The following is a 27,836-nucleotide window of genomic DNA, read 5'->3' on the forward strand; positions in this document are numbered from 1 at the left end:
AAGTAGTGATAATAGGGTTGGAGTTTTGTTAAATCCTTGTTTCTTCTGTTTGACTTGATCTTGGCTTTCTGAAGCCAAAGATCTGTGTTATTTCATAAATATATAGGGCATAAATGCATTGTAAATGCACCGATGTAGGGGAAGCTAATTAAAGAGGGAAACTGTGTTCCAGGTGCAGGAGCCATTAGTATTCTTCTGCTCTAGTTCCCTGAACTACTGCATTTGTTAACCTTTAGCCAGATCAGAGACAATTTCTTCTGTTTCTTACATAATGTTGGAATTATAATTGACAGCAGTGATGAAAGAGAGAATTCTCCCTGCAACTCATGTTTTTTCTTGCTTTCATGTAGAAGATTTTAGAACAAGAGCCTTATCAGTTATGAATAATTGCATATCATTAGCTGCATTCTGGAGATATATGTATATTAGTTAGAGTGGCATATATATTTGCCTGGAAAATGTTATGGCATGCTTCAAGCAGCATCAGGGTTGTGAAATTCAATGTGCACTGCATGTTTATGTAACTGGAGTTACATTGCTACAGAGGAAGCACAAGATGATAGCTGTACACCTGGGTGCAGTTATGCAGAGCTTCTTCCTAGCAGGCTTCAGAAAAAAAAAAAGCTTTCATGCTAATAGCTAATCCGATAGTTTATAAATATTTGCTATTCCGTTTGGTTTTGTGCAAACAAGTGTTTTTTTCTAATGCTCACTGTACTTGTTGCTCCCTCAGAGCAGTGCTTCCCATGGGACTACGGTCTAGGAATTACCTGCCTTGTCACAGAGTGGTTGAGGAGGATTTCTCTGGTACCTCAATACATTTTTCTCTTCTAGGATAAATTTAGTTTTTGTTTGTCTTGTAAATCCCAATTTACAGGAGATGCTGGAGTCCATAATAGACAGGAAAAGCTGCTAAAAAGTCATTTGTAGTAAGATCCCTTAGCCCTTTTGAATGTTAGAAAAACCCACAGCCTTCTGATTGCACCCTTTGTCTTTTTTTTTTTTTTTTTTTTTTTTTTTTTTTTTTTTCATATGGTGGAAAAGACTCTAAAACCTTTTAGAAAGATGGTTCTTTTTGATAAAATTGTGTGGTGTATTTCCAAGAGGATTGGTCTTTCCTCTTTAAAGTTACTAAGCAGTTACCCTAGAGATGAATATGCTTCATGCAAAAGCTGAGACTGCCACACGGCTGTGCAACAGGGGCTTCCACTCCTGAGACTAACCTGGCTGCAGCACAACGACTAATTGCTTTCTGGCACAAGGCATATCTTGTTATTGCTTGTAGTTCGGAGACAATTCAGCTCACACATGCCTGTGCTGGCATGAAGAAAATGCCAACTGCTCTTATTTACAGAAAAACACTGACATAATTGTCACGCTGATGAAAAACAAAAACTTCCTCATGATTTATTTGTTATTAAATGAAGAAACAAACAACAACAAAAAAATGCTCTTCAACTAAGGAATACTTTCTACATTTTGCTGAAAAAACAGCTAACACTAGGACAGTTCATGATGAAGTTGGTGAATGAATGAAAAAAATCTTCACACTTTCTTTTTCAAATGCAAACAGATGTTCTTGCTCCTGTTGTTTTCAAGCCATTTAACTTGCGTGGAGCATTCATGTAGAGTTCGTTTTATCTTATAGATTTGCCAAAATTACAGTGGCTTTATCAAATTATCAGACATCAAATTATACAAATATTTCCTATTTTATGCTACTCACCTTTAAAAAGGAAAATAAAATTACAGCTTTTTTTTTTTTTTTTTTTTTTTTTTTTTTTTTTAATTAAGAGTATATATCTTTGCTCGTTTCATCTGCAATTTGCCCTAAGGATTTTTGCACCTGACCAGAAGGTGCTGGTAATCAGCCTCATGGTGAGTGGGACAAGTGCTGCACAGGGTAGTGCACAGTAAGGAGATGAAAAGAACAGAAAGCACATTTTCACTAATTGTGTCAAGATTAACACTTAAAGGAGAGTGCTGCTATTCAGCACAAGTAGTGGAGCCTGCTGGGCTGCTTCTGGAAACAAATAGCACAATGTTTGGCAATATATAAATTAACAGTATGAAGAGAATATTAGTAGGGTTGCTGTAGTGATTGTTTAGCTTCTTAAATTACTTTCCCAGGATATTATTTTGTATTTATTTTTCACAGAAATAAATTACTTTGGATATTGTAGTTTGTGCTTATGTGAGAAAAAAATAAGGTATTTTATAAGTTAGCAAAATTATTTTCTCCTATATTTCTATGGAAAGTAATAGTGAGTATTCATCAATGCTTCTAACCTGCCTGGAAGAAAAGAGGTAATCATTGACTTCGTTATGCTTTCAAATATGCAAAATGTTGAACCTTAAAATCAGTAAAATATGCAAATGTAGGTATTAGTTTTGTGAGGAGCACCAATTTTCTGGTCAATCAACAAAAATACTCCACAGGATTATATTGCCTTTGAGGAAATATGGAAGAGGCTTAGTGTATTAATTTTCTATCAAGCTCAGAATTCATTAAAGCAGCGATGGAAATTAATGTATGAAACCTTTCAAATCATCAGTCAGGACCGAATTCCAAGCTGGATGAAAAAATCTCATAAAACTGAGGCATGAAGATGAATGAAGAAGTGAAACAAAACTGGATAAAACTGTTGTTAATCCAAAGACTGGCTTCTAAAATGTGTAAAACACACATACACGCGCACCCTGCCCTACTCTGTAAAGCTGTTTCTAGCATGGGGCAGCCTATCCAGCCTGGTGAATTAGTCTGTCGCTAATAGCATTAACATGTTCAAGAGGCTATTCTATTGCTTCTTAGAATTTTCTTCTAATGTTTGTTAGGTATTTCATTATGTATAAAAGATTCATCTTGTGAAAGCCAACTGAGATTTCTCGTTATTCAGAACATAAAAAATATCCTGGTGAAGCAGGTCATATTATGAGCACTTAGCTTTTCATTAAGGAAATTTCAGTGTATCTGCCCTTTAGAATTTATAATATATTTTGCTAGGAGGAACATATTAAATTGATAACTTTCTACTTCCAAATATTATCCCCTCTCAAACTTATAAATGCAGTCCTTCCACAGGCAACATCTTGCGTCTTTGCAAAGTGCACTCTACCCAGGCCATATGACTTGGGGACATGCCTACCCTTGACCCTGATGCAAGGATGGCTCCTGGCCCCGCAAGTTGACTCTTTAAACCTCTGTAGCTGTATTTTTCCCCCAGTCTGTGTTAAGAAAGAGTGACAACATTTCAAAATGTACTAAGAATTGGTCATAATTTGGCTGAGGAGTGCTATAATGTTGGAGTTTGCCGAGATAGTTGGCAACAGCTCTTCTGCAGCTTCATTTCTCTGGCCAAGGCACACAAATGGATTCAGAAGAATGACTCACCCCCCATGTTGTTTGTTAAAGTATTAGAAAAGTGCTGCTCAAGCAACTTCTATTAATCTAGAGGACACAGAAAATATAACCGTCTTGATTTAGTGCTGGATTCAATACACAACAGCTTTGTGGCAGGACACATGATTTAAAAAGACTTTGCCTATTTTATTATCCTGCTGAGGTGTTGTATTGGAAACGCTAGCCCATGCTTCCTCTCTTTTCATGTTGCGGTACTAAAAGGTGAAATATTAACCTTTGTGTCCTGACAGGGACTGTGAATCAGCTGAACTTTTATGCGGGGATCCCTACATCTGCTGCATGTGTGGAAACTATATACCTTCTGGGGAGGTTCAGACTACGTATTAGGCAAAATTTCTTTACTGTGAGAGTGGTCAAACACTGCAGCAGGCTTCCTAGCGAGGAGGTTACTGCCATGCCTGTCAGTGGTCAACAGGCATTTGTATAACACCCTCATTAATATGCTTTCACTTTTGGTGAACTCTGAGGCACTTAAGCAGTTGGACTTGATGGTCTTTGTACGTGCCTTCCAAATGAACTAGTCTAGTCTAGTCTAGTCTAGTCTAGTCTGTTCTTTGTCCATTTATAACTTGTATCTGTTGGTGCAAGCTAAGAAAAACCAAAAAGAATCTAAATAATTGTGCTCATACAGGTAGTGATATTGGTTATAATATTCCAGTTAATTTGATAGGAGATTTGCTGATATAAACAGTCTTAGAGGAACAGGCCATATTCAATGAGGAATTTAGAAGAAGGCTCAGTGTTGAGATTTATGCCTTTTTAAATTATGTGTCTGAAACAGGTATACTGTACCTGTTTCAGTCCTCTTTGGTGCTGCCTATAATCATGCCCCTATTAAAATGACACTTCTAGGGACTATTTATTTGATAGACTCTCAAGTATTCATTACCTGGGTAATTACCCAGTATAAATTACCCAGGTTACTCTATCCTTGTTTGGCTCAAAATAATTACTTGTTATTATTCAGGTGCTAATCACCAAATCTTAATCTTTTGCTAGTTTATTATGAATTTTTAGAGGAAAAATTAAAGGAGAGTCTTAGATATTGCTGTTCCCTGATTTGTTTCATAACAACAGTGCATCCTTTCTGCCTCTGGAGATCTTCCACAGGTTATGTCAGACTCCAGAGACAGGTAATTTCCTGCATGCAGTGTTGGAAAGTGACAGGACAAGTATTCCCCTTGCTGTGTGATACTATGTGCTACATATTTTTGTTACATCTAAGCCAGGCTTTTATAATTTAGTGTTCAGGGCATAACTTTGACCCTGAAAATAACTATTGGACACAAATGTTCTGAAAAAGTCTGTCAAAGTCGGTGCTAAATTCAGTCAGAATACAGATGTGGCTCTGTGTCATGCTTATACACTTAAAATGAAATTAGCCTGAAGTGCTTCCATTTGAACAGAAAAAATCTGGGTTGCTAGTGAAGAATGAAACAAATTTCAAATTACATGTTAAATAAGTGATGACAAAATATTGATCATTCTAAATGCTCAAGTGCATATCTGATGGACAACATAACCTGATTATTATGGCACTCCAGCCAAATGGGAAAATGGATGAATATGAGGTATGAAGACAGGCCATTGTTTGAATTTCATTGTTTGCCAAATGTGGCAGGACAACTCTCAAAATTAGAGCAAAGGCAAATAACTTTTTGCCATGCTGGATACATCTGCAAATGCCTTTGAATAGTACATGAGAATATACACTGACAATTTCACTAATGAACTCCATTGATTCAATGAGCTGTATCTGTTCCTTTGGTTCCCTTATGAATCTGCCGTGCAATAGTGTTTTGCATGTCAAAATGCACCTTCTCTTTTTGCTGAAGCTTTTTGTTTTTTTACAACATGAAAACTATTTTGAATCACAGCACCTGTTCTTAATGCTGCACTATTAACTTCTCTGTGGTAGTCAGTCACTCACTGATATTTGTCAATATGTGCATTTGAAATAAGTAGAACTAGTGTTTAAATATGAGTACTACTTTAATTACATTTTAACTACCAAGCTGTTGGAATCTCTGTTACTAATAACTGCCAGAAAAAAATAATTTCAAACTATAAACTCACTTTTGAATTCACTGTGTGCCAAGAATTACTTATGTAGAATTACTTATGTCTGTCACAGTTCCCCAACAAAAGACTCAGTGATAAAACAGATAGTGTTTCAAGTTTAAACTTTCTTTGACTAATTTCCCAAACTGATGTCTTGTATGTTTGCTGGCTGGTAAGAACTACAACTTTCATTCAATTCAAATATAAAATCCTGCAAAATGGAAATGCTTCTGATTATTCCATGGTACATTGAACCATGATGGCAGATCTGGATAGCAAGGTCTTAGTGGATTTGGCCTCCATTCCGGTAATAAATTGACTTTACTCGAGGAAGAGAAACTTCTCATAAATATCACTTGTTTCTAGCAAATTAAATTAAATAGAGTGGGTTTCCTTGGCACCAGCACTTGTGACTGCTGAGGCCTGCAGTAAGAGCAGAAGTGTCCTACACCATACCTGAGCTGCATGTAAGATACCTGTTGCTCTTGTACACGTGCCAAAGCCTAAGAGAGATTGAATATGACTGAAGATGCTGGATCCCCTGCCAACTGCTGCACATTTATGTTTTGTAAAGCATTGCCTGTGTCATGGTCAGGCCCAGAAAATAGACTGAATTCTTATAAACTGTCTAGTATGTCATGGCTTTATTGCAATAAGTACCAGACACTGTGAATGAAGCACTTGAAGCTGCAAGTGCATCAGCATCTGAACTCAGTCACTGCTGCAGACAGGACATGGAGCTAAATAGGCTCTTGACCTGGATGAGTGCCACATCCTTATATGCCTCTTAGTTTGTGACTGCATAACTTACTTAAACAACTGGCTGTTCATCAAAGATCTTGTCTTCTTAGGTGGAACTATGCTAAATTTCAGTAAACCTGGAAAAATCTGTAATGTGTGTGGAGCACATGTAGTGTGTTTGGTTAGTGGTGGTATCACCTGGTGGTTACACTAACGGTTATAGGAGATCAAAAGAAAAAGTGGAAAGCTCATTAATTTTGGTTTGTCATTATGTAAGAACAGAGAAATACATCCCTGTATGTGACTATAAAAAAGGTGAAGTGCTGTTCAAATTTAGTCACTGCTGTAGTGCTTTTGTGTGTGTTCACTTGTGTATATATATATATTGTGTGGGGGTAGTGGGTGCAGGGTCTTATCTCCATCCTTTCCTAATAGCTATGACTGTTTTACTAGAGAAAGAGAAGCTTTGCTTTCTTATTTTCTAAACATTTTTTCGAAATATGTTTTCAAAATACTGTGAAATTATTGGTGGTGTGCTCTTAGACGATGGAAAATTAACATTAAAAAATACATGTGAATGCGTATCAGTGTTAGCATATTATCTAAGCTAGATGCAATCTAGCACCTAATTGTTTTGCAAATGTTATGCAGGTTAGGTAGGACTTTGTACTGGGTCTGGCTGGGATGTTAAATTTCCCTGCAGCAGCCAGTACAGTGTTGTGCTCTGCACTTGTAGCTAGAACAGCAGTGGTATCACACCAGTGTTGTGTCTGCTGCTGACCAGTGCTGGCACCACATCAGGACTCTCTCTAACCCTTCTAGGGGGTGGGCAAAAAAGTGAGAAAGGAACATCACCAGGGCAGCTGACCTAAACCAACCAAAGGGATATTCCATACCATGTGATGTCACACTCAGCAATAAGAGGTGGAAAAAGGAAGAAGAGGGGAGGGGTGGGCTCTCGTTGCAAAAACGTCTGTCCTCCCAAACACCGGCTACGTTTGTTGAGGCCCTGCTTCAAGGACGTGGTCAAGCATCACTCATTTGTGGGAAGTAGAGAGTAATTTTTTTCCTCTGTACTTCCACATAGCCTTTACTTTTTTGTTTTGTTTTGTTTTGTTTTGTTTTTCCCCTTCCCCCTCCTTTTTCCCCTTTCATTTTTTTCCCTTTAGTTAATTCATTTAATTAATAATAATCTTTCCTTAATAATTATTTTTTCACTTTTATTAAATTATCCTTATCTCAACCCATGAGTTGTTCTTTCCTTTACTTCTTCCCCTCCTCTTCCAAGGAGGGGGAGTGAGAGGGCGGTTGTGATGTTCAGCTGCCTAGCATGGTAAAACCACCACAGACTTGAAAGCTAAACCCCAGCACTAGACTTCCTTCTTTCTGAAAGGAGTCTGCTATCCCTAGGTGAAAGACCAGTGAGATGAGGCAACTTCTGAGTCCACAGAGATAAGAGTGAAAGGTTAAATGGCTAAAGAAAGAGATTTAGAACATGAGACAGTGCGTGCTGAGGCTGCTTAGTGCCAGCTTCTAGCCCTGGTTCCCAGGGCTGTCTAAGTATTTTGTATGAATACATCACTGGATAATATGCATAATCACTACTCCTTTGCAGCTGTCAGCTTTTCTTCAGTTTCAAACACAAATTCTCTTAGATGACCTCTTCATGTCTTATAAGTTTCACTCCTTCAGGGCATACTTCCATGGAGTTATTAATTTTTTTTTTAATTATCTTTCCATGAGCATGTAACATTTGAACCTTTAAGTTAGGCCTGGAATTAAGCTCTGTTAGGGAGAATTGGTTTTCCCTTGTTCTTTAATTCTGTTGTTGTAGCAAAGCAGAGAATAGTGCAGGCAGTACCATAAAATTCAAATGGTTAATGTAAAAATGTTTTCCTGACTGCAGCAGGGTAATATCAAAATGTTCTGAATTGTTTATCTCTTTCCTAATGAGAAGGAGTATTATAGATATTAAGAGACTCCCTAGAGCTAATGTGTCTGAGGTCCATATATTGAAAGCTTCTAATGTTTAATAAATTATCAGGTAGCAAGCAACGGAGGATGATTTTGAAGTTTTTCCTTTTTTTTTTTTTTTTTTTTTTTTGATTTTCTTTGGATAAGTAATACAAACACATCACAATGTTGCAATCCATGTCAATTCCTATATGAAATTGATAGAGAGAATTGATAGAGAGGCCAGATAGTCAGATAGAGAGGCCAGTGCACATTTGGGAAATATACACAGGCAACTAGGTTCATTCATCTTGTGTCTGCAGAAAGCAATCAAGAAAACATCTGCGCTTAGATAGAGCTGATTTTCATGGATTGGGTTCAGATGTTGGCAGAAGACACATGCTCCAAGAGCAGCCAAAAGATGGTTAATTGGCTGTCAGTTCTGGAAGCCTGACCATTAGCTGGGAGACACAATGCTTATTTACAGAGTCACAATACTTATTTACAAGGCAAGCAGAAAGTAGGGGAAGTCTGTGAGGAATGGGAATGAAAAGCGACAGGGTAAGTGGCACTGAAATGCTAACTTTTTTTGCCAAAGGGGGTAAACAGAATAATGCTATCAGCTACAGCACTTATTACTTCTGTTAAAATTAAACAAAACAGAGAGAAAAAATACTGTAGCTATTTGGTGAGGGAGCTTTTTTCTGAAGTTTTTGGCAGTCATTATACTTCAGGAACAGTGATTGTGCCAGATTTTCTGAAACTGAGCTGCTAAATGACTAAGTTATTAACTAGTCTTATTAAGGCAGGTGTGTGGCTGCCTTGAAGAGACTTCATTCTGCATTAAAAAATAAATAAAAACACAAACAGCAGCAGAGTTTACGGCTTCTTTACAGTCCTGCCACGCTCCTTTGTGAGAGATAAAATAATGTCCTCTTCTTCATTTTTCTCTTATCCTTGACACAACACTGTGTGTGTTGACGGGGTGAGTTACATGTGCAAGATCTTCTCAGTAAGCTAGTGCTCATTGTGCAATCAATTCATCCTCTTTTTATGTAGTGTTTTTAAGCTTCTGTAAAACTTCTGAATTAAAAAAAAAAAAGGCAAGGAAAGTGAGGGTTTTTGTTCTTACTTCTTCTTCATTTCTCCCCCCCCCCCCCAAGTTAATAAATATGCTCAAACTGTCTGCAGATATTAAAGTGATGTATGAGAATGGAAGTAAGGTATTCAGCAGCTGAAGACACTGAGTGGTTTTCAACCTTTTGGAAGAAGAGAAGTAGATTCATTTTCTTCTGGAAAGAGCAAGGCTGCTGCCAGGCCTCATTCAGATGGACTGATCTGAAAATTAGATAGTGGAAAAGAGTCCCATGACATGCCCTTTGAATTAAAGAAAATCTTGTAACATCCACTGCTTTGGTGTCTGCTGACCCTTGTTACCTCATGATTGCACAGACATCCATTCTGGCCCAATTTACATATTATTTTGTAGCTTGGTGTCTTAAGGAAAAGAGGTTTATGGTCTTTTCTGCTGTCTGTTGACCCCATCTCATTGCAAATTTGGAGTCCATTGGCCATTTTGAACTGAATTTAGCAAAGGATGTTAAATTTTGTTGAAATGTGGCTGGGTGGAGGAGGAAAACCGTATACATGCCTGCTGAGTGTATTCAACTCCTAACAGTGCAATACTTACTAGTTATAATAAAATAGATCCAGATGCTCCCCTTTAAAAGGTACTCCTATACTTTAAGGAAACCTTTTTTTTTTTTCTCACCATGCTTACTTAAAAAAAAGGCAGCAAACCCAGTCATCCCCCCCCATTAGATTGAAAGCATAGCAACAAGTGTCTTTAACATACATTAAGATGACTTATTGTGGACATGCATGCAAGTGTTTCGTTATGCCGTTTTTTGGTTGACATATTTAATATGTGGATTCCTAATCAGCTACAATTTTTAGGCTTTTGTTTAAACAGTGGCAACAGTGTTGGAAATGATCCATGAGCTCCCCCCCCCCTCCAAACTGAAGTTCTTCCTTCAGTTTGACAGAACACTATCTGAACTAAACTGATATGTTAATTGAGTCTGGCAGCCTCCATTTAATTGTGACTTACTGCAAATGATTGAGTTTGTCAGCTGCTCAGTTTCAGTTCTGTTTTTTTAGTGAGAGTAAAAGAAAATACATGGCATATATAGTTTTAACTTTTTTTTTTTTTTTTTTTTCTAAAAAGCTCTGCAATTTTGAATATTTTAAGGTTTATAATTGCCTTGATTTTTTTCTATCAATTTTGCAGGTTTTTGACTCCAATAATTTTAGAATTTCCTTATACAATTCAGTCTCACCACTTATTAGCAGTTATCACTACCATTGCAGGTTTAAGTGTATGTAGGAAACAATTAAGCACAGCTAAACTTATCAGGTGCAGTTTTATTACAACAATTGTGCCAGTAAGTATCAGTTTTCACTACATACACGAAATTCTGACTATTGTGTAGGAACTATTCTTTTAAATACATAATAATCTGTGCTTTTAAAATGCTTTCCTAGCAGAGGAATGGTCAAACCTTACTACAGTAAAATTTGCAAAAGATAGAGAGAAGGGCTTTAACTTGAAAAGGAACAGTGTAGAACCAGGTATGTCAAACCATTTCACAGAAATCTGCACTGGTGCAATTCTAAACTTTTGAAAAGAAGGACCTGGTTAGGGTTTCTGCTACAGTGGTCAGTGCCTGTGTTACTCCCAGAGTTCTCTGCAGGGACCAGAATGTTTAGAATTTCTAAATTGGTGTGTGTCCATACATTATCATATTATAAACATGTAGATCCAGGATTCATGAAAAACATAACACCTCAATCAAAGGACACCTTTAAAATGTTCCAATAATTGATATTGATGGGCAATACTGGTTCAGTACTATAATGAAAAGCATATTACAGAAACACAAATAAGAGGAAAATATAGTGAATTTTCTTCATCCATTGAATATATAATCTCACAAATATATTTTTAATAGGGCTGGTCCCTAATTCCTTATCTGAGATTAAAGATCATCATTATATTCTGACATCATATCAAGAGGCTAAAGATTACTTTTTTTCCAGGGCAGGAAGATATTGTTAGAGTAACTATGTCTTTATATAGAAAAGAGTTGCATATACCTTAAGTACTGCCAATTATTAATGCTGTAGTTATTTCTATTGTGCTAATGTATAATGCTCCCTGCATTTGCTTTTGCAGGATGAAACTGCATCCATCAGTGGAGTGTTATCTTGCCAGCTTCTCCATGATTTTTATTTAGCTAATTCAACCACTGTGTTACCTAAAAGGATCTAATTAATAATGATGTTCCTAATCTTGGCTCTTATTGAGACCACAGTTAATTAAGTTTACAAATCAACATGGCAAGTTTTGATCCAGACAAATTACCTCAGAGGAAAATTTGTATCAATAAAAATCTCTGGACCAATATGTTGTTGGCTTGTGCAGTTTGTTATAAAGATCTAGCTGGGCAGTCCTCAGTCATGGATTGGTCATAAACTCAGCCATGCAATGTAAGCCAACTTGCTGAAAGTACCTCAGCATATTGGAAGTTAGAGAATGTCAGGAGCTCTTCTAAGCTATTTTGCATTGAAAGGCTTACCTTCTAAACCATTTAGTATCTCAGCTCCTCCTAAATCAATGGTTCTTCAAAGTCTAGTATGGCACTTGTGAAATTAGTGGGAAGAGGACAGGGACACAATCACAGAAGGGCTGAGGTTGGAAGGGACCTCTGAAGATTATCCAGTCCAACCCACCTGCTGAGCAGGATCACCTAGAGCATGCTGCACAGGATACCATCCAGGCAGGTTTTGAATGTCTCCAGAGGATGCTCCGCAACTTCTCTGGGCAACCTGTTCCAGTACTCTGTCACCCTTACAGTAAAGAAGTGCCCTCTCATATTCAGCCAGAACTTTGTGTACTTCTGTTTGTGCCCATTGCCTCTCATCCTGTTGCTGGGCTCAACTGAAAAGAGACTGGCTAAATCCTCTTGACGCCCTCCTCTCAGATAGTCATATGCATTAATGAGGTCTCCCCTCAGTCTTCTCTTTTCCAGGCTTAACAGGCCCAGTTATCTCAGCCTTTCCTTGTACAACAGGTGCTCCAGTCTCTAATCATCTTCATAGACCGCCTCTGAATTTGCTCCAGTAGTTCTATGTCCCTCTTGTACCCCAGAACTGGACACAATACACCAGGTGTGGCCTCACCAGGGCTGAATAGAGAGGGAGGATCACCTTCCTTGACCTGCTAGCAACACTCTTCCAAATGCACCCCAGGATACCACTGGCATCTTGGCAGGCTGACATTTTCCTCAATCTTCCTTTTTCTGCTGACATATTTGAAGAAGCCCTTCTTGTTGTTCCTGACATTCCTTGCCAGATCTGATTCCAAATGTACTAACCATGTTTCACAGAATCACAGAATTTCTAGGTTGGAAGAGACCTCAAGATCATCGAGTCCAACCTCTGACCTAACACTAACAGTCCCCACTAAACCATATCCCTAAGCTCTACACCTAAACGTCTTTTAAAGACTTCCAGGGATGGTGACTCCACCACTTCCCTGGGCAACCTGTTCCAATGTCTAACAACCCTTTCGGTAAAGAAGTTCTTCCTAACATCCAACCTAAAACTCCCCTGGTGCAACTTAAGCCCATTCCCCCTCGTCCTGTCACCAGGCACGTGGGAGAACAGACCAACCCCCACTTCACTACAGCCTCCTTTAAGGTACCTGTAGAGAGCAATAAGGTTGCCCCTGAGCCTCCTTTTCTCCAGGCTGAACAAGCCCAGCTCCCTCAGCCGCTCCTCATAGGACTTGTTCTCCAGGCCCCTCACCAGCTTTGTCACCCTTCTCTGGACTCGCTCAAGCACCTCGATGTCCTTCTTGTAGCGAGGGGCCCAAAACTGAACACAGTGCTCAAGTTGCGGCCTCACCAGAGCCAAGTACAGGGGGACGATCACTTCCCTAGCCCTGCTGGCCACACTGCTTCTTATACAAGCCAGGATGCCGTTGGTCTTCTTGGCCACCTGAGCACAGTGCTGGCTCATATTCTGCTGACTATCAACCAATAATCCCAGGTCCTTCTCTGCCTAGCAGCTTTCCAACCATTCCTCTCCCAGCCCGTAGCTCTGCTTGGGGTTATTGCACCCCAGGTGCAGGACACGGCACTTGGCCTTGTTGAACTTCATGGAGTTGACCTCAGCCCATCGGTGCAGCCTATCCAGATTCTCCTGCAAAAACTATTGGAAATAGTTTTTACAGGGGGTTGAGCAGCTATTTAGAGAGCCCTGCTGTTGGGTAGCCATTAAAATGAACATGAAGTAGGTGTAAGTAACAATAGGTTCATTTTAGGGGATCACAGTCTTCCTCTGTGAGCCTTTAGGCCTCACCAGTTTCTGAAGGGAGACCACCACAGTGGGTGCTGTGGTCTGGCTGCTTGTGGCCCACAGAGCACCCAGGAGGGAGTTCCCCAGCTAGGCCGAGGCAGCTGATGTGCCAGATGGTGCCATCTGCAGCACCAGTGAGCCTCAGGTTCCCTGCCCTGGCCTGGGGCAGGCTGAGGCAGGGAGTTGGCTGTCCTGACTGAGAAGCTGGCGATCAGGCTGGGTCGCTGTTGGGGGTGGAGAGAAACTGAAAGGAAACGGTGGAGATGAGTGCCCAAATCCCATTGCTGGGCAGTGAAGGGGCAGCTGGTGGTCATGCTTGGTATAGAGATGCCCAAGATGGTGGAGGCTGAAGGTTGGTGACAGCCCTTGTGAGGAATGTTTTCTTCTTCTCCAGATCTGTGGCTGCAGAAGAGGCTTAGTGCCCTGTTAGCAGCTGAGGGCTGGAAGCTGTCTGGGGAGGCAGCAGAAGGACTTGCACCAGAACAACACATCTGCAGCAGACAGACATAGAGAGGGATGGCAGTGGGAGAGACCCCTCTGCGGAGCACAGAGGCCTTGGCTTGCTCCCAGAGTGCTTGTTGAGGGCCCAGGGCTAGGGTGCTGTGGAGAACCTGCTGGGGTTTTCCCAAATCAGGGGCTCAAACCCCTTCTGTTTATCCCCATCAGAGTCAGCAGTAGTGCTGGGGAGGCTTGGAGCAAGGTGCCTAGCTGGGGTCTCCTTGGCCTGCTGATGAGGGGAAAGGCCTGGGGAGGACCTGGTGGGTCCTGCAGGTTCTTCACCTAGTTGTGAAGCCTGTGTTCCTGATTGGGGTTTGGCAGGAGAAACCGCAGGAATAGTAAAACAGGGCAGAAAGAGTATGTGTACAAAAATCTTTGATATATATATCTTGAGTATATGTACAAAAATGCATGAAGCCTAGGAAACAAGCAGAAGGATCTAACTTCATGACTGGAATAACGGAGACCTGGTGGGCCAGCTCACATGACCAGAGTGCTGCAATGGGTGGGTATTAGATTTTAAGGAAAGGCAGGCAGGGAAGGTGGGAAGGAGGAGAAGATGCAAAGGGTACACAGAGCTGAGATGTGTGCCAGGCTGTTGGGAAGCCTGTGGGGCAGGCAACGCAAGAGTAGAGGCCTTGTGGGTTTGGGGTATGTTAGTCCAGTCCCTAGACTATATAGCACTTGTGTTTCTGAATTTGCAAGTGAAAGGTATTGTGGGAAATAATTGGCAATACAGTGTTAGAAACACATTAGGTACACTAAGCATTTGTTGTGGAAAAACAAACTCTTACACAAACATTTTGCTTGACTGGATCTCTTATTTTTTTTCACTGTGTGATCGTGAATATATTTAGAAGTGTTTTCCCCCCAGTATCTGCAGTCTGTACTTATGGTAAAACAGCAATTCACTGAAAGATGTAGTACTGCAGACTTTTTGAATATTTACTATGGTACTTTTTTTTTTTTTTTTTTTTTTTTTTTTTGGCATAATTTGAAGCATTCATTAATATTTCTTCTCCACATGGCTATCTGCTCAGCTCCACCGTGTAGTCTGTGTAGTCTGACCTCAGCAGATGACTCTAACCTCTGCTTTTAGTTTGCTAAGAATCCTGAACTAACTTTAAGCTATGTTAGTGTTTCTGTGTCTGTAGTAAAAATATATGTGTGACAGATAGATACAAATCTCTGTTCCTTTTCAATGCAGTTGTAAATAGTTTTTGGTCAAATAATATCTATCCTGCAAAAGGCAGGATGCTTGGTTGATGCTGAACCAGAACTACATCTTTCAGGCATCTTTGCAAGTTTTATAATGCTGAATGGCTGAAGTGAGGCCAATGTAGTTTGCTGAATTACATTGCAATTTTCCCAAAGCAACTGATGAGGCAATTCCTTTGTAAGGGAGACCAAGCAGTTGAAAAACAAAATGTAATGGCCACTGAAATATCATACTGTTTTGCTGATCTTTGGCAGTATTCATGAAAGAGTGAGGAGAAGAATAAACAAACTGAAGCATTTTGTTCTTTGGAGAATCTTAAGAGAAAGATCATGTCCTTTGCCATACTGATTTTCATTTTAATGATAAGTCTTCTAAATATTTTGATTCTTAGCATTTTTATGTAATTAGGCTTCCTTTAATTAAATTTATAAAGAAATTGATGGGAAGCTACTTACAGCATATTACTATGTTAAAACACCCTTTTTTTTTTTTTTTTTTTTTTTTTTCTCCATTGTTTTCTAGTTGTCCAAGAAACTGGAATACTGCTGATTCACCAAGTTCTTCTCTTCGAACTCTGCTTCAGGAATACTTCCATGTGTAAGTCTTATCTGAGCTTTGAGATTTTTTAAAAATATTTTTGTCCTTAAACTGAAAGCGTTTTAGGAAAAAAACAAAAACAAAAACAAACACACATACGCACACACAAAAAAAAACAACAACAACAACAAAAAAAAACAACACAAAGAATCTAGTTATATTGTTTTCTTTCGCTAGTTCTGAAAACACTATCAGGTGGAAATAAATTTGCTTTTATAACATTAGCTATTGCGTTACTTAAGTCCACAGAGACATCCCTACTGCTATGTTTTTCAGAGTAATGTGCTATTACTGGAACTAAATTATTCATATAAACAGGATGACTGATCAAACACAAACTACTATAACGTGAGGGCTAGAACAATGTCAAACATATTTTACAGGTATATGGAAACTAATAAAATCAGTAAATTACATATGCAGGCACATACTTCCACTCATGAATATAGTTGTTTTTATTGTTATATTTTATAGCCTCTTTTTTTCCACCTCTGACTCTACAGAGAAATAGTCTGCAATGTGCATTTATTCATCCTGGCTTGTAAGCATTTTAAAAACATTTATTAATGATAATATTAGGTTCAGACCCTTGTTTAGATATACACCCCTATATCATGCAAGAAGAGGCATAAACCTCTTGCAATATCTTGATACAACAAATATGGATTATACTGTTTCAGTGATCTCTGTCCCAACTACAAGCAGTATGTTCTTAGAGGTACATAATTCACAAGATATTTAAAGTCAACTAATAATTATTATAAATCATTTATCTGGTGAATTTCACAATCAGTTGTGGTATGTTATATATGAATTTCAAAATTACATGCATTATTGCTCCTAACTGATTACATCTGAATCCCTACCGCACATGCAGCAGGAAAGCAAATTCAGTGCTGCAATAAGTGGATCAAAAGGAGTGCAAGTGCAGCTTGCCTGACAAATCACACAGGCAACACTACTTCAGGAATGAAGAATTTAATCATTTGCACTGTTCATAATCAACAGCAGCAAAAATGTGCAAAGAACAGAAAATACAAAAGTGAATGATATGAGTCTTCTATTTAGGATAGATTCAATGTAAATTGCTTCCTGACAGTTGCACTGGTGGAGACACTGTCTGTTTTGGCTGCGTTTTCTTTTGGATCCTGCCTTACATGCTAGAATAATACATTTCTATATATACAGGTATACAGAGAACACATGCACTTACAGGAGATATTTTCTAATGCATCAAAGAAACATGTCAGTTTGTTAATTAGAGTAGGGCCTGCCTTGCTATCTCCAGGATGGGGGAATTGGTAATGGCACGCATGGTTCATGCTCAGAGGAGCAAGCTGCTTTTCAAGCTATGCTGGGCAGTTCTATTAATGACTGTAAAGACTGTGAGGGCATGAAGGGTTTGTACTATGAAAAGATGAGATCATAGAATTGTAGAATATCCTGAGTTGGAAGGGACCCATAAGGATCATCAAGTCCAACTCCTGGCACCGCACAGGTCTGCCCAAATTTTAGGCCATGTGACTAAGTGCACGGTCCAATCACTTTTCAAATTCAGACATGCTTGGTGCAGTGACTACATCCCTGGGGAGCCTGTTCCAGCGTGCAACCACCCTCTCGGTGAAGAACCTCTTCCTGATGTCCAGCCTAAACTTCCCCTGCCTCAGATTGACTCCATTCCCATGGGTCCTGTCACTGGTGATTACAGAGAATAGGTCACCTACCACTCCACTCCCCCTCGTGAGGAAGTTGTAGACCATGATGAGGTCCCCCCTCAGCCTCCTCTTCTCCAGGCTGAAAAGGCCCAGTGCCCTCAGCCGCTCCTCATACGTCTTCCTCTCTAGGCCCTTCACCATGTTTGTTGCCCTCCTCTGGACACTCTCCAACAGTTTAATGTCCTTCTTGTACTGTGGTGACCAGAACTGCACACAGTACTCGAGGTGAGGCCGCACCAGCGCAGAGTAGAGCGGGACAATCACCTCCCTCGACCGACTAGTGATGCCATGCTTGATGCACCCCAGAATAAGGTTGGCCTTCCTGGCTGCCAGGGCACACTGCTGGCTCATATTCAACTTGCTGTCAACCACAACCCCCAGATCCCTCTCTGCAGGGCTGCTCTCCACCATTTTGTTGTCCAGTCTGTACGTATAGCCAGGGTTTCGCCATCCCAGGTGGAGGACCCAGCACTTGCCTTTGTTAAACTTCATGTGGCCAGTGATCGCCCAGCTCTCCAATCTGTCCAGATTGCTCTACAAGGCCTTTCCACCCTCATCAGAGTCCACAACTCCTCCAAGTTTGGTGTCAGCAAATTTGCTCAGATATTGAGTCAGATGCGGTGTCAGATGCTGACACTGACTCTGCTGAGAACTGAAAAATATTTGAGGCTGAGCTGCCCTTACTGGATCATGCTGCATATTTGTAAATAATGATACACAGACCCAGGTATGCCAGCACTTCATTGGTGTTGGTGAGTTTGTGCATAGCTGAACTGAGAGTATTTCTGAAGTGATAATGGTAAATAAATTAGTTGCTTATGGTCCTCCAGTCAGTTGGTGGTAGCAAGTACTCTTGCTTCCAAAACTTTTGTCCAGTCTCTAAACAGTTTATAAAAATGCTGTCTCTCTCTACCCTTCCCTAGAAAGTAGTAGGTTTGTTTTCTGTTTCACATGATGCTGCATTCAGCAGTGTTTGGTCTAGTCTCTTATCAGAGAGTTATACCACTGGGCTTTCACTGGTGTGAATGCCATTCTTCCCATTGCTGTGCCATTTGCCAAAATACTGCTTGAGCTGGAGGTCCTGGAAGCATAACCCTGGCAAAACAGGGAGTGCTATCTTCTGAAAATTTAAACTTGGGAGACCTGTAATGAACTGCCCTGGAAAGACACCAAAAGGAAGGTTAATGATGCCAGTTGTGTATCTTGGTTCACATGATTTAATGGTTGAGTGTATGGGAAATCTCCAGGTTGTAAAACCTTAAACCTGGAGTAAAAGCCTTTGGTGAGTTGGGGGGGGGGGGAGGAGGAGGGGTAAGGAAAGAGGAGGGGTAAGGAAGGGGGGCTTCATTATAATAATTATGGATCAAACAAATATTCCTTTCTCTCCACAAATAGAAACAGTAAATCTGAGAGAGATCAGGGCAAAGCAGCTTTGGGCTGTGGTCAGCAACCACTAAGAAGCAGTCTAGAGGTGACTAAGAAACAGAGTGGGTGTTTAAATTTTATTGCAGTCATGATTTACATTTTTTCCCAATCTATTTCTATGCCCATACTCCCTATTCATTCTTCTTGCATTGTTGACGCCTTCTATTCTATCTTCATTCCTGGCAATCCAAATTCTAGATATAGAATCATAGAATCATAGAATCATAGAATATCCTGAGTTGGAAGGGACCCTTAAGGATCATCAAGTCCAACTCTTGACACCACACAGGTCCACCCAAAAGTTCAGACCATGTGACTAAGTGCACAGTCCAATCTCTTCTTAAATTCAGACAGGCTCGGTGCAGTGACCACTTCCCTGGGGAGCCTGTTCCAGTGTGCAACCACCCTCTCTGTGAAGAACCACCTCCTGATGTCAAGCCTAAATTTCCCCTGCCTCAGCTTAACCCCGTTCCCACGGGTCCTGTCACTGGTGTTAATGGAGAAAAGGTCTCCTGCCTCTCGACACCCCCTTACGAGGAAGTTGTAGACTGTGATGAGGTCTCCCCTCAGCCTCCTCTTCTCCAGGCTGAACAGGCCCAGTGACCTCAGCCGTTCTTCGTACGTCTTCCCCTCCAGGCCTTTCACCATCTTCGTAGCTCTCCTCTGGACACTCTCCAACAGTTTCATGTCCTTTTTATACTGTGGTGCCCAGAACTGCACACAGTACTCGAGGTGAGTCCGCACCAGCGCAGAGTAGAGCGGGACAATCACCTCCCTTGACCTACTAGCGATGCCGTGCTTGATGCACCCCAGGACACGGTTGGCCCTCCTGGCTGCCAGGGCACACTGCTGGCTCATATTCAACTTGCTGTCTACCACGACCCCCAGATCCCTCTCTTCTAGGCTGCTCTCCAGCGTCTCATCGCCCAGTCTGTACGTGCAGCCAGGGTTTCCCCGTCCCAGGTGCAGGACCCGGCACTTGCTCTTATTGAACTTCATGTGGTTGGTAATTGCCCAGCTCTCCAACCTATCCAGATCCCTCTGCAAGGCCTTTCCACCCTCATTCGAGTCCACAACTCCTCCAAGTTTGGTGTCATCAGCAAACTTGCTCAAAATACCTTCTATTCCTACATCCAGATCGTTTATAAAAATATTGAAAAGTACCGGCCCTAAAATGGAGCCTTGAAGGACCCCACTGGTGACTGCCCGCCAGCCTGACGCAGCCCCATTTACCATAACCCTTTGGGCCCTGCCCATTAGCCAATTGCTCACCCATCGTATGATGTTTTTATTTAGCTGTATGGTGGACATTTTGTCCAGTAGGATCCTATGGGAAACCGTGTCAAAAGCCTTGCTGAAGTCCAAAAAAATCACATCAGCTGGTTTCCCTTGGTCCACCATACGGGTGATCTTATCATAAAAGGAAATCAGGTTAGTTAGGCAGGACCTACCCTTCACAAACCCATGCTGGCTGGGACCAATGACTGCTTTGTCCCCCAGGTGCGCCTCAATAAGTCCGAGAACCATCTTCTCCATGATTTTACCAGGCACTGACGTGAGACTGACAGGCCTGTAATTGCTAGGGTCTTCTTTCTGACCCTTCTTGAAAATCGGCACAACATTTGCCAGCTTCCAGTCTACCGGGACCTCTCCAAATTCCCAGGATCGTTGAAAAATAATTGAGAGAGGTTCCGCGATGACGTCCGCCAGCTCTTTCAGCACCCGGGGATGAATCCCATCCGGACCCATGGACTTGTAGGGATCCAGGTGGAGTAGCAAATCCCGCACACGTTCAGGGTCGGTTGGGAGTTTGTCATCCCCACCGTCCCGGTCCTCCAGCTCAGGGCACCCTGGGTCCCGAAGCCCATCATCGGCATTGAAGACAGAGGCAAAGAAGGCGTTAAGTGTCTCTGCTTTGCCTATGTCATTGTCTGTGAGGAGACCTTCCTTATCAAGGAGCGGCCCTATGTATTCTTTAGTTCTCCTTTTTCCATTCACATATCTAAAAAAACCCTTTTTATTTTCTCTCACAGACACAGACAGCTTCAACTCTAGGTGTGCTTTGGCCACGCGAATTTTCTCCCTACAAACACGAACAGCATCCCTGTATTCTTTCCATGACACCTGGCCCTCCTTCTAGTAGCGAAACACTCTCTGTTTCCGCCTAATCTCCATTAGAACGTTCCTGGTCAGCCACGCTGGCCTCCTGCCCTGCCTGCCTGACTTGCGATATTTAGGAATTGCCTGATCTTGTGCTTCGAGGAGGCATCGCTTAAAGAATGACCAGCACTGGTGGACATCGAGGCCTTCAAGAGCAGTTTCCCAGGGGACCTTGCTGACTAGTTCCCTGAGCAGCCTGAAGTCCGCTTTCCCCATATCTAGGGATGAGGTTTTGGTGGCACTTTTCCTTCTGTCACCATAAATTTTGAACTCAACCACTTCATGGTCGCTATGACCGAGGCGGCCACCAATCACCACATCTCCCACCAGACCCTCTCTGTTTTCTAGCAACAGGTCTAGGAGGGCACCTTTCCTAGTTGGCTCCATTAGCACCTGCACCAAGAAGTTATCATCTAGGTGCTTCATGAACCTCCTGGACTTGCTCGTGTCAGCCGTGTGGCACTCCCAGTTAACATCTGGCAAGTTGAAGTCCCCCATAAGGACAAGGGGAGTTAATCTCGAGGCCTCTCTTAGTTCTGTAAAGAATAATTTATCGGCGCTATCGTCCTGGCCAGGCGGTCTGTAATAGACTCCCACAACGACATCCCCTTTATTCGTTCGTCCCTTGATCCTTACCCAGAGGCTCTCAACTTTGCCATTGCTGACCTGAAGTTCCACACAGTCCAGCCCCTGCTTCACATACATCGCCACCCCACCACCTCGCCTACCCTGCCTGTCCCTCCTGAAGAGCCTGTAACCATCTATCGCAACACCCCAGTCACAGGACTCATCCCACCAGGTTTCGCTTATGCCGATGATGTCGTAGGTAGAAGAGGTGTTTCTGGATTGTCTCAGTTGGACACAGATCTGTTTTGAATATGGATTGATTTGATGACTAACAGTTGTACAGGAGCTTAGCAACTTGTATTCATGTTCACTGAAGCTTGTTCTACAATATTAATTTAAAAGATGGTCACCTTCTGCATTTCCATATCTATTCCTTGATTCTACCCCATTAGTATACTACTGTGGCTATAGGATGTGACTTAAGTTTTTCTGTTGACTGCTTTTTCTTTTAATTTCCAAAAATGTTAAGAAAAGACTGTATTGCCAGTCTTTAAACTTGTCTATACTCAGCTACAATGACAGCTTAGGCTTTACCAGGACTTTCTTTAAAATTCACTATTGTAATGACTGTGTTGAAGGCTGCCTAATGTCTATTTTCTGAGACATGGCTGAGACTCTTAGATAAAATTTTGGCAACAAATTAAGATAAAATAACTATCTCCCATTGTTTAACTACATCATTGGTCATCTGTGGTGTTAAGAATTTACATTAATATTTAGATTTTATATTATAAACTCTGCACTGCGTTCCTCGTTGTCTCCTCGATTTATTTGTTTCTGGATCTTTTCATGAGTGCAAAAATGCCTGTTAAAATATTTTGATCGTATCATTTGGCAATACGCATAAAAAATAAATAGATTTGTAAAATGAATGAATTTATTCATAAAATGATTATTGAACTAAATGAAGGGTAGTGGATTAGTGAAGATCTACAAAACTGGATGATGTTCTCTATTATGCATTTTTCTGAAAAAAAAAAAAAAGGAATACTTGAAAATTAAAGTTCCAGCCTATTCAGTATGCATTGATTAGTCTAGTGAAGCCTCATGGATATGATTAGTTTGTGGCAATCTGCACTATTGGATGCTGAAGAAAGAATTCACATCCAAAAATTTAAGGTACAATAGCTAGTCCTATGCTACTTATGAATGGTAGCTTGTGCAACATGTAGTAAGATCTAAATTATCTGTAAAAAGAAAGAATAATTGTTTATATTGTCCCAGCTGTTGGTAAAAACATTCTAAATTGGCTGTATTTGGGCTGCAGTGAGCTTCACGCTATCAAGTTTAAAAACACACTGTTTTCCCCTGCTTCTACTCGAAATAGCAATTGGGTATTCAAAACACCTTTTCGAAAGAAGTAATGACATGGAAATGATTCTATTTGCAACTCAGGTACCTCCTCTGAGTGATCTCTCTTTGCAAGTCTGAAAAACAATGTGCTTTGTATTATTTTTTGTTTTGGTTTTGGTTTTGGTTTGTTTTTTGGTGGTGTTATTGAATAAGATTCCTGTGGCCATGTTCAATATTTGACGATTTGGGCCCTAGATAAAGTATGCTGCATCACATAGTTTCACTGCTCACATTTGCTATGTATTTAAATAGAGCTGAACAGGATGTTTTAGAAGAACATACTTCATCTATAAATGTCAATTTGTCAAAACTGGAATCGTGTGGGAAAGGGCTGACTTATTCCTTTTTTTTTTTTTTTTTTTTTTTTTTTTCTGTGGAAGAAGCTTTAAGAAACAGATTTCAACTGCATCTCATTTCAACATTTTCAACATGTAAGTGGCAGTTTTCTTGGCTTGGAAAAAATATCTAAAATGTAATTGAATGTAATAAGAATAAAAGAAATCCAGAGAACTTTAAGAGAATGAAATAATTCTAGGAAAATAAATTAGACTTAAATACTCTCAACTTTACTTTGACTCTGTGGCTCTTTATCCACGCTGTTTTCAGTACTCCTGTGCTCAATAGCAGCTTGCTCATATTTCTTAACTTCGCTTGACCTAGTGCTACTGCCATTCAAACTGATAATAAAGTAATGCCTAGTTCCATTCAAACTGATAGTAAAACTGCATTTGGCTTAGGTCAGTCCTGGACAATTTGAAAAGCCCATCTTTGCTCCTAAGGCAATATGCACAAGAAACAGGATGGCTACTGACTGAGGAGCTGCACTGCAAGTTGCTGTCAGTCCTACTTTATAATGAAAATGAAAATAGAACTGCTCTCTAAAATGGAATTTCACTGGAAAGATTTGATTGCATTACAATATCATTTTCAATATCTATGATCTTTTAGTCATGTTTGAGAAACTGTGGATTGCTTTATGATAAAAACAATTTTTTTTTCTGTATCTTTATGAGTAGAGTTGATGTAAAACACTTGTGATTCCACTGGACTTTTTAACATGGAACACTATTACTAAGAATAAAACCAACAGGATTCAATAGAAATTACACTGAAATCAGTAATTTATTAGGAGTTAATTTAACTTGCATATTAGTGTTCTTTCTGTACATTGAACAAACAAACAACAACAACAAAAAAAACAACCCACAAACATATCCTACATAATTATTTGGTGGAGTTGTATTCCCTCTTTTTGTGTTATTAAAAGTGATTAGTTCAACCTGTTTAGAAGTTGCCTTGTTGTTGTTGTTAAATTGTACAGCATTAAAGGCTTGAGAATAGTCAGTAAAGGTTATTGGTATAATTTGGTTAAAAGAGAGCTTAGGGAATATATTATTGTATTTTTCCAAGCTGAGAATGACTGAAATGACTTTCTTTTTTGGCCAGTTGGGTATTGACAGAATTGATGCTATCATGTGAAACACTGTTTTTACCAGACTTTGAAGGTTATTATATATGGAACTGCAGAGAAGGTATCTAAGGAAGGTTATTTGTTCTTGTATGCAGTGATCTACCCTTTTTTTTATTCCAGATTAATTGTAAGAAGGGAAAGGTTATTTAAGACAATCAATGGTCCTTCATCATCCACTGAAATACAAGTTTTCTAATTATAAGGTAAATCTCACAATACTGGGTTATAAAACCTCGGGTTAAATGCAGACTTAATACTCTGTAGAAAAAGAACAATGTATCAATCCCCACATAGTGATGAAGCATACACACTGGGAGAAAGATCTCGAGCTAATGGTAATTCCCTGAAAACGTTAGTCTTGAACTTTTTGGTAGTCAAAAACTAAATGCTGTCTTAAAAATTAATTAGGAAAGGATGAACAACAAAAAACATTCTGTCTCTTTATGAATCACAATGACACATCCATTCAAATGAGGCATATAGCACATTCTGATTCTCAGCTCACAGGACAGAAGTAGAAAAGTGGAGAGGGATGTTTGGGATGGGAGGGGTGGAATCGAGTGTCTTCCATATGAGAGTGAAAATAAAGGTATTTCAAATAGAGTAACTGGATTATCTGTAAATTTTTGTTGCATCTAAAAGCATGGGTGATAACTAGAACTTGAGAACAAGAAAGCACAAGGTCTAAGGTAAAAAGCAAAGCACAACTTATGGAACTGATTGGTGTAAAGAAGTGTGAAGATAGATGTATACAGGTTCATCTATTGGGTTAGACAAAGTAATGGGGGGTTGAATGCGTCAATTGCTGTTAGGAGCTCTAGAAGCAAGGTCTGGGCATAAAGTGCTAATGCAGGAAAAGATTTGCTCCTTGCTTGTTGGAGGACAAACCAAAAATGAAGTATGGGGAAAACCCTTGAGAATAGGTTAGGTATAGCATTCATATGAGGATGTACTGTAACATCATGCATATGTGTGCACACAACAGGATTTTCTATTTTGTGTGTGTGTACAGAAAGAGAGTTCTGTATTTAGGTGTAGCTGGGGACATGTGTGCATACTTAGTATCTTTGCTTTGCTGGTCACACAGTTCTAGTTATTTTCAGAGACTACAGACTGTTTTATACCTGTCAGTTATTGTCACTAAAACTATGATGTCTCTTTCTGCTGTGTAGTCAGTGCAAGATTTTCTTTCATCTTGTTTGGGCTGTCATCCATTAGAACTTGGCTTTGTAACTTATTTGCTTTGGAGGATAGGATCATACTGTTTAACTACTTGCTCAGATGGTAAGTACAACTTAAAACTAACATCTATGCAGCTGTTGGGACATTCACAAGCACTACCAGGCCTTCTCTGTGATTAAAAGCACATGGGGATTGCATTCCCTCTGTTGATTTCTTGCACTCAAATTTGAGAATAGAGATCTTGGATCCTCTCTTTATTAAAGATCCTTTCTTATTTGGTTTGAGCTTGACTTGAGGCTTTCAGGGATTAGTAGTATTACAAGGGCTGAGCATGCCCATAGGGGAAAGATTGTCTTCGGCTAATGTCTGTGAGTAATCCTCGCATGATGCAAAGCGAGGATGTGAAGGTTGCAGAGAGCTGTAATTCCTCTCTGACAAACAGAGAGGTCACACTGATGCCAGGCTTCTGATGGGGGGTTGATTATGAAGTGCTAACTAGCTTGATCTTTCTATGGCCAGGCCTGAAAAAGACTTTAAAGTTGTCAAAGCTGTTGTCCTAGACTCTTTATGGAGCTATATGCCTAAAGGCATACAAAGCAGAGTTTGCAATCACACTTATGCTACAGACATACCCATGATACAAAAAAACTTATGTTTTGGTTTGACTCGAAGGAGTCAGAGTGTGCAGTCTGATCACAAATTAAAAGTGATGTTGGAAAAACAAATCTGGTCTTGAATAGCAATTATAATGTATTTAGCATGAAATAGTAGTTATGGGAAAAATAGGTTTTCTTTTTCATTTGCAGCATTGTGGTTCCCCCTGAGATTTAATTAATAGCTCTCATTTATTCTTATTTCTCCCTATTCTGTGAGTGCTGAGTATAAAAGAACACATTTAATTTGGCTTCTGGGCAGGAAATTCATTTAATTTCTATATAGAAGCATCTCTTTGGATTTTAAAAGGAAAAGAGAAGGAAGGACGTGCAGGGGAAGTGTGTTTAGTATCACTGATATCGTAGAGAGTTTGAATGGCTTTAGCAATCAGAGTGAATTTTTATGAAAACTGAATTTATACTCCTGCAAAACAATTCAGAGAATGAGGAATTATCTCCAAGAGCACATTAGATAAATGCAGTCTGGAAGCTATAACTGACTTAATCTGGATGTAACAGTTTACATTTTGGGATCTATAGGAGACGTTAGAAACACACCTATGTTCATTTTCATCCTTATCAATTAAGATAATGAGCTTTCCTTTGGATAATGTTGTCTTGAGGAATAAATTTCAGATTAAGCAAATCTTACTGTTGGATAAGACAGTGTATTACTACACATTTCACTATGTTGAAAGGAACAGAGTAGTCAATCTGCAAAGTTCACCTAGAAGCATAGGAGCAGAGATGGAGTGGGTATAGGAGGATAAATTGAGCAAGTCAGCTAGAGGGCTGTTTTCCTTAAATTAATAGAAATTTTGATACCAACTTTCAATTAATTTAAGATCAAGCCTTCAGGCTTTCATCACATCTACCAAGCCTGATTGCAGACCCACTGGCATCAGGAACTGCCGTTCAGGGCTTTTTATTCCTCCTCTTCAACACGAAAAAGGCCTCTCTTTAAAGGCACATGAACTACTTTTGAGGAGTGTGTTGCTCGTAGAAGAGCAACACACTTCTCAAAACTCCTTACGCTGTTTCATGTTTCATAGGACTAGAAAGGTAGCCAATGTGGAAAGTTTTTTTTTTGTTATTGTTGTTTGTTTGTTTTGTTTTCTCCTCCTGTCTTGGGCAACTCAAACCAACAAAAGAGGTATTTAAAAGAACAGGAGAAAATTGGGTGCATCATTTAAGAATAAAAATTGCTCAGGACTTATTGCGCTGGCAATAGTGAACACTTAGAGTTTTACAGCACAAAAAGCAGTGGCTACAGAAATAGTAGCACTTTGGTTTCCTGATGATACTACGTTGCATGACATTCTGAATCTTGCTTGGTCCC

The sequence above is a fragment of the Aythya marila genome, assembly GCF_965140915.1.
Source record: "Aythya marila genome assembly, chromosome: 15".
In the NCBI taxonomy this organism is placed as follows: domain Eukaryota; kingdom Metazoa; phylum Chordata; class Aves; order Anseriformes; family Anatidae; genus Aythya; species Aythya marila.